At 25.8% G+C, this 8,463-nt stretch overlaps 1 long non-coding RNA gene across 1 annotated transcript; it reads left to right on the top strand.

Annotated features, from left to right (window-relative positions):
- The first annotated feature begins 1,072 nt into the window (after positions 1–1,072).
- LOC129958607 (uncharacterized) lies at positions 1,073–7,446 on the top strand. The gene is made up of 4 exons (XR_008783264.1): positions 1,073–1,149; positions 2,757–2,907; positions 3,252–3,381; positions 7,228–7,446. It is a non-coding gene; the product is annotated as an uncharacterized LOC129958607 (long non-coding RNA).
- The last annotated feature ends 1,017 nt before the right edge of the window (positions 7,447–8,463 follow it).

Here is an 8,463-nt window from a genome sequence, read left to right as displayed (position 1 = left end):
CAAGAGAACATTTTAGAATGAATTTAATATGGGTTAAATTAAGATAAAACTTTGGAAATTAATTAGAAATGAAATTAGATTTTAATACACACACACACATATATATATGAGCATATTCTATTTATTGAACAAATAAAGCGTTTGCCGAAATAAAAATCGATGTACTTTTTTTTTAATAAAAGTAGTTTATGCATGATACTATTTGTTAGTAAAAATATATTAACCTTACATATCTGTCACATTAGTAATTCACTAAGCATTACGATCGTTTATAAAAAAACAGAACAAAATTCCTCGTACACACTCACTGTACTATAATAGTATTTTAAAACATATATTTAAAAAAAAAAAAAAAAAAAAGCGAATTTTTTTCCGCCTTCTAAATACATTAGCAAGTTAGTTTCTTTGCCAAAAAGGCAGTAATTTGCCAAGATAAGTCAAACCTAACATTTGGCTCACGTGATATAGACAGCCAATAAACGTTAAGAGGCTTACATTCGTGCTCGTGGTACAGACGCTTGTAGCTTGAGCAGGAATTGCGATTAACTTTTATTGCTTAAAATCGATTCTCAGAAAGCATTAAAAAGTTGTGTTCATTAGCGAATCATCGGGAAATAAATTCCAGCGTGATAATTGCGGCAGTTTGCTAATTTTAAATTTAATTTTCAATACTTTCCTTTCACTTGATTTCACCATTATTGTACAGATTAAAATCGTAGAATAACACTTTATAAACCACGTAATAAATAAAAACGTAATAGTATTATATATTATGTCGTTATTATTATTATTTTTTTTACTTTACAAAAAATTTAGGGCCACAGATGGTTTTTTGCACACAGGCCCATTTACAAAGAAGGTCGGCTCTGTCTCTACTTTAATGGTGTTTCACGAATACACTAAAAAACATGGACTATTTTTAAGGAAATTTTTAATAGGTTTCAGAAAAATGAGTAAAATTTTCTAACGTATACGCTTAATCTATTTTATACAAGTCTATAAAATAACATCTTGTTTGTTTTCTGAAGATGTTTGTCGGAGAAAAATCCTGAAACTATCTTTTTCAATCATCAATCAATGAAGCAATAGACATCGCTGTTTATTTTTGTGTATGAATTTTGTGGTTGTTGCTGGAGTAATATTTATTCCGTATGTAATTACATCTCTTATATATATATATGTTTGGTGTCAAATTAATTTTTTTAACAGAATGCGACAATTTTAATTTAAATGTAGACAAATTTGTGAATAGTTTATATCTAATTGGAAATTCATTTCCTTCTCTTATAGCCTTAAAAATTTTATTCTGAATCAGCGAATTATATTGCTCATTTTAATTTATTTCAAACTTCTGATTCTTTTTAATCTCATCTATATCGTTATCATATTTTTATTATATATTTGAAGCTAAACAGAAGTTTTAAATAGATATTATTGCAGGGTTGTTGTTTTTTTTGGAAGTTTTAATTTATTATTAGCTCTGTATTCGTTTTTGTTTTTTAGCAGTTGTGAATTCAGACATGAAATAATAGTTATCTTAGTGTTCCTTGAAAAACCTCGCATTTTCCGAGCTTTTCATTTCGCATTTAACTAACGCCAACGCCAGTATGTTCCTTGAAATCATTAAAAAAAAATCTTATTTATTACTAACTTGTCATGATGCTTACTAATTTTTTTTTTTTTTTTTGAAAAGGAAAATTTTGTTTTTGAAGTATTCTTTTATTTTGACATTGCTTGAGCATGATTTTTTAGAATGTTTGATAATTGAAATTTAAATCCACCTGAACAAAGATCTCAAATTATTTGCCATATCTCTGCAAGAATTCTAAATGAGAAAGTGAACGCAGCAAAGCTTATAAAAATATTTAAACACATATTGAAGTCAAATTTCAAAATAACTAATCATATTTTTATGCACATTTGTGTATAATTAAAAAAAATTACTTTGTGTATGAATTTTTAAAAATGTTTGTTATAATTTAAGCATTATTTTGCATATTATTTGCAAGTTTTAATACAGCTATATAATTTTTTTTAAATTCATCCTACAGAGTTACTTCTGTTCAATAATAGAATTATTAAAATGTAAGCAATCAAATTTTGTTTACAAAGCATTATGTTATGTGTTTAAAATTTATGTAATGAGATGAAAGTAGATATTATTATATTTTTGCTAACCATCTTTTTCCCTTGATGCTTAACTGCATATTGAAATTCTGTTTGTCTCTCATTATTTTTCTTTGAAATTATTGACAGGTTTGTTTTCTCCCTTTGTCTTTCTAAATTATTTTGTGTGAGATACAGAAGTAAAATAATATTAGAAAAAATATATTTATATAAAGTACTCATAAACTAAAATTTACAAGTACTTTAAGATAAAGAAGTAATAAATAAACTTTAAAAGGTATTTTGAATTGATAGTATCATTGTGGAATTTCCTTATGTGACATGAATTAAAATTTGTAGCATATTTTATTAGAGATTAAACTGGAATTAGAGGAATGAATAAAATTTCTGTTTATGTTATTACTTAAACAATAATGAATATTTTTTATAACAAAGTTTTTATTTGGAGCACTTTTCAGCAGTAATATACATAGTTTCTTTGTTAAAAAAAAATGCTTACTTTTATTACATTTTCATAGAATAAGTTTATAGAAAGATTTAAAAATATCTTTGTTATTGTGACAGTTTGTTGCATTTTTTTATTAAGGAACCAAACGTGCTTTTCATGATTTTTTTAAATAATTTTTTAGATTATGCTCATTTGATCCTTTCTGGATTCTTAATGGAGCATGAGTTCTAGCATGTCGAGTGTTCTTCGTGCATCTAGTAGCAAGCAGAGCTCTGGATCCAGCAATTTTGGGTTTGAAATGGTTTGTAATGAAAACAGTCAGCAGAAATTAGGTAATTAAACTTTCTGCATGTTTTATCTGTTCTTTGAAAGTAGTGTAGATATTTTCAAATGGCAGTAATCAGAAAAGCAATTAAAAATATATTTGTTTTTCATAATATCTATTAAAAAGTATAATTTTGAAATATTTAAATAAACATATCAAATGATCAATTTATATATATATATATCTTTGTCTTTTGAATTTATGCTCTTGTTTACAATTTTTTAAATTTAAAAATAAATCTTGACATTTTAGTTTTGGTTCAAGGAAAGAAGTACTAAAAATCCTCCATTTAATATAGGGATTTTCCTTCTGTGTTGTCTTTCAATAATGTTTTTTGTCCATCTTATCCAGTTTCCTCTGGCACAGCAAGTTGGGAGTATGAGAGAGGTATAGATGCCCCAGCTATCAGTTTTAGAGGTTGCCATGGAGACAAATGATTAGTACAGTTATTGCACTTTTTAAAGCAAAATATGATGAGGAGGTGAGAATATGATTCCATATACCAGGCAGGTTTATAATTTCTGAAATGCTAATAACAATTCAAACAAAATATATACATTATGTTTTGCACCACTTGCTTTTTCTTTGCGTTGTTGCCAATTCCATATGGTCTTTGAAAATAGGTTTTCTGTAATGTATTATTTATTAACGTTCAATGGGAAAGATTCTTTGTTTGTTGTATATTTGAGATGGAAATGTAGGCATCTAAGTTAATCGATTAACAAATTATTGTAAAACTATATGAGAGTTGTTTTGATATGAAGTTGAATTCTGAACCTAGAATTGTAGTCATATGTCATGAGCAATTTCTATGCCAGCATTTCTTTCTTTAAAATATGGGTCTCTTTGAGTTTATTATATAAATTTTTTTTCCAAGGATTTTTTTATATGAAAAACTTCAGAATATTTGTAATTAATAGAATGTATTGCAGTGCTTGATGTAATTATTTAAAAGCAAAGAATTTATATATGCAACGTGCTTTGACTTTACTATACCTAGTTGGTATTTCTTTGTGATGGCATTGCATTACATATAATTAGTAAAAATAAATATTGTGGTCTGGAACTAATTTTATAATAGGACCTGTCTTTCTTCTTTCTGTTAGGAAGCAGAAAATATGGTTTTGAATAGGTATATTCTTAACTTTTTCTTTATAGGCTGATATAGTTGTGCTGGTCTTCCTCCAATTGGATTATATATTAGGATATATAATCCAAATATTAAGATTTTATCTCCACCCGTCTATAAGAAGGAAAGTCTATATCTCCTCTAATTCCTAAGATTTTATTTATTTAATCCTTGCCGTTTCTACCTACCCAAAAGTTTGAGGTGCTTGTACTCTTACAAAGAAAATTCATAATAACTTGAAATTAAATAGTATAATTGGACAAGGCATTAATACCATTGATTTAGAGCTAACATAGCAACTATAAACAAAAACATTACCCAAAAGCTTTAATATAAAATGTTCATTATAGAAAAGTAATCTTCAAGAAGTATATTTGGTGTATATATAATTGGAAATCTGAAATACATTTACAAGCTTAAGAAATGTGAACATAATCTTGCAAATTGTTTTTAAACAAATTTTCGTAGATGATTCAGTTATCTTTTTAGCTGATAATTCATAGTATGTATGCAGTCAAAAATATGCTGTTCTAATTATCAGGTAAATAATTTTACTTCTGTGACTTTTTTTTTTTTGTTACCTCATTTGTGATTAATGTATTAATTTTTTATAATTAAAGGAGTTACAAAACTTACCTCATGGAGGAGGGGTGTTGAAAGGAACTACAAATTTTGAATTCTAATTGCTTTCCTAACTTTTCTTTTAAGATGATTGAATTTTTATACAGCCCATCTCTAACTATATAACTTAATCTAAATGTTGGAAGATTGAAGAAATCCATAATCTGGAAATAAATTATAAGAAAAGTTAAATAACATGTTTTGAAAATGGGTTAGTCTGTTGCAAATTCAGTTCAATAAATTATAACAAAATGGCTTTGTCCATGAACCTTAAATTAGCAAAACTGTTAATTGTAAATAAGTCTATTAAGTAAAAATTAAGAATTAAATTAATGTTTTCATGATATATTTCAACCATACTCTTATACTTATAGAGAGAATATTTGATTTATAAGTCAAATTGTGCTGGCAATAATTTATAAGTGTAATTAAATGCAGAATCGCTAGTAGGATAATTCTTTATTTAACAAAATTTGTATGCAATTAAAACTGCATGTTCCTCGACTTATCAAAGTCTATAAAAAAAGTGTGATAAATTGATTAATACAAAAGAGATATTCTTAATATTGTTTTATAATTACTGAGTATGTTAGTTTCTCATAAATAAAATTTTAGTGATTCTCTATCTGAATATTGAAAAAAAAAAAATACATTTTAGACTTTAAATAGTTTAATTGTCTCATCTTATTTGGTTTTATTTTGGAGTAAATGTACAAAAAAATATTCATATAATGAAGTCCATTTATTTTAATTTTATAAATTAAAAATTTGTACTTTTAAATCTAAAAACATTTTTTTTTTTAATCTTTGATATACAGGTATTTTAATTTTTTATTAGCATATCTTTTACTCTAAAAATTTTTAAACGATTATTTTTTTTTTGCAACATTATTTTTATCCATCATTTCACATTTTTTATTTAATGGCAAATTCTGACTTCTGAAATTTGCTTATTTATTTTTGAAATCTATTAATAAAGTGCTTCAAAAACATTGGATAAAAAATCAAATTCCTATTCAAAATTAGCATCATTGATGCTAAATATGTAATTTTAACATTACAAGAAAATTGTCAATAGCCTTGAAATCTTTGCATTGCAAAAAAAATTAGTTTTGTTACAATACTTTTTACATAATATCATACAATATTACAATATCGTGATTTATCAAAATCAGTTGCTTATGAAAGAGTTAATCAGTTCAAAAAAGGTGAATCTCAAGAATAATCAACAAATGTTTTTGATATGATTCAAAAGATAATTTATTCACTTGGGAAGACAAATCTAAAATACTGGTGATATTCATAGAAGATTTAGAAATTTCAATGACTCTCAATTGGATAAAGAAATTTATGAAGCAAAGTTAATATAAATGATTTGAAATTATATGTATAAATTATTTGAAATTATGTGAATATTATTCAAGGAATGATAGAAGTTACAAAAAAAAAAAAATCACTTTACTTTAAAAAGCAAAAATAAATATCAAGACATATATATTCAATTTATATTTCTTAGGTGTATATCATTCCACAGCAGAAATAAGTAGAAAACCTTCCAAATATTCATTTCCGTGTTAAAAAATTTACTACATATCTTACCAAAATGAAGAGAATTTTTATAGAAAGAATATACAATAGAATAATGCTTAAGAGAATGCCTATAAAAGACAACGTTTAATAGTGATGATGATGAAAACATTAATTAATTCATTTTAATGGCCAGTGGAAAGAAATGAGTAGTGGCCAATGAAAATGAACCACCAGGGATTTTATAAATGAACCTAATGCAATACCAAAAACAGTGTTGCTTGTTCCAATTGTAAACTGATCAAAATTATATTCCTTTTAACAGTGTTATTTACCCAAAGTAAATTTATAATGCCATATTCATAAAATTGTAAATAATGCATTTTCATTGACTACTAACATGTATTATTTGCAAACATTTCTTTAATTAAAGATGCTTTTCTTCATTATAAAGTATGTTTTTTTTTATTTTTAGAATCTAAGGCTTTTTTTGTACCCATTCTTTGTTTCACATAACCCAACATTTTATTGGAACATAAAAATTCTGATTAATGAGATTTGCATGTACTTTTTAAATATATTCATTTATTATTATTACTAGCTAAACTTGGTTGTCCATTGAAATTTGCATTTGTTCCAGTGCATGTAAATACTAAGTTAGCTCATGTCTCTCTGACCATATCTAAGGGATTGACATTTTTGAAAAAATCAGAAATAGATATCATTGATATAATTTGTATGGAATGACTGCTTCTCTTTCTACCTTTTTTGTTTTTTAAATTTAGGGTGATATTTTATATTTTACCACTATTTGTTTGCAAAAAAAATGTATCAAGGTTTCTTTTATTTTCACCATCTCTTTTTTCTGTATAAAAAAAAGGTATAAAATTTATATTTAAATGAGAAATATATTTACAGTTGATAGACGATGAGTGAAATTTGCTTTGTATTACTTTCAGTGCTTTTATTTTTATTTTATTTCATTACTGTTTGTGTCACATTAATCTTTTTTTTTTTTTTTTTTTTTTTTTGTTAACAACATTTTAATAGGTGCACCTCTTCAAAAAGTACATATTTTTGTTAGAATGCAGAATAAAAGCTAGTATATTCTGTGAAAGCTTGTGCATTATTGTTTCAGAGTGTTGAACCAGAGAGAAGATAAAGGTTTAGAGAGCATTTAGGTTTTTTATTTTGTTCTGTTTTTATTATTTTATGCTATTATTAGTTAATAATTTTTGATGTTTTAATTATTTGCATTGAGATTTTTTTTCCTTGAAACCTTTGAATAAAGAATGCTTTTTAGAAAAACTAGTGATGAAGATTTATTTTGTAGTATTAGAATGTTTAATTTGTTTTTTTAAATTTTTTTTATAGAAAATATTGGTGAATATTTTATTTTTTAACTTTTTGAGCAAAGATAACATTTTGCCATGTAATAGTAGCAATAAACCATTACTGATAATGCAGTATCAATTCAGAAAGTGAAATTCAAACAGCTGAAAGTTAAATCTAAAATACAAGTACAGAAATCAAAATAGCAATAAGTGCATTTTTTAACATCTTACCATCTCTTTAAAAAATTGTTTTTTATTTTCAGTGAATATTTGTGCATTTTAACTTAATGGAAAAAAAAAATTGTGTAACATTTTTACTGCTGAAAGATCAACAGATATTTTTTAAAAATTTAGGTATGACTTTGAAAATCTTTTTATCAATATCACTATTGAATGAATAAATTTCTTGGAATTTCGAAGAAATGCCTGTAATAAGCATATACACTTATAAAGAGATTTTCTTCTTGATTTTGAAACTATGAACATTTAGGGAGAAAAAGGTTCTTCATTTGTGAAGAGAAAAGACGTTAAAGGCACTTTTATAGAACTTTACATTGCTGTGTATTTGGATAATTAGTTTAAAAAAATATGAGTTTTCAAAAAAAGCTGTGGTTGTTCAATGGTAATGTTTTGATTTCGGAGTCCTAGGGCTTCAGGTTCGAAACCTGATTTCACTAAAGTTCCGTCTTGTATGCTGGTCTCGTGAACGCTAACTCTGACGTCGTGAGCCAAACGTCCTGCCGTTGGAGAGGTGTGGAAATTTAGAGAGGAAGTGCCAGCTCAGGTGTCGTACCCGTCATCTAAACGAGGCTGAAAATTACAAGACCCGTCCCAAAATGGTTATAATGATGCTTTCAAATGGGACATTATTATAACTAACTGAACTAAACCAAATTTTAGTTTTCACAAATGACAGTCGTGCATGATAATAGAAAACATAATAGAATGATAA

The sequence above is a fragment of the Argiope bruennichi genome, chromosome X1 (genome assembly GCF_947563725.1).
Source record: "Argiope bruennichi chromosome X1, qqArgBrue1.1, whole genome shotgun sequence".
NCBI lineage: Eukaryota > Metazoa > Arthropoda > Arachnida > Araneae > Araneidae > Argiope > Argiope bruennichi.
Note: the sequence above shows the minus strand (reverse complement) of the source record. Positions and strands in the feature narration are given on the sequence as shown.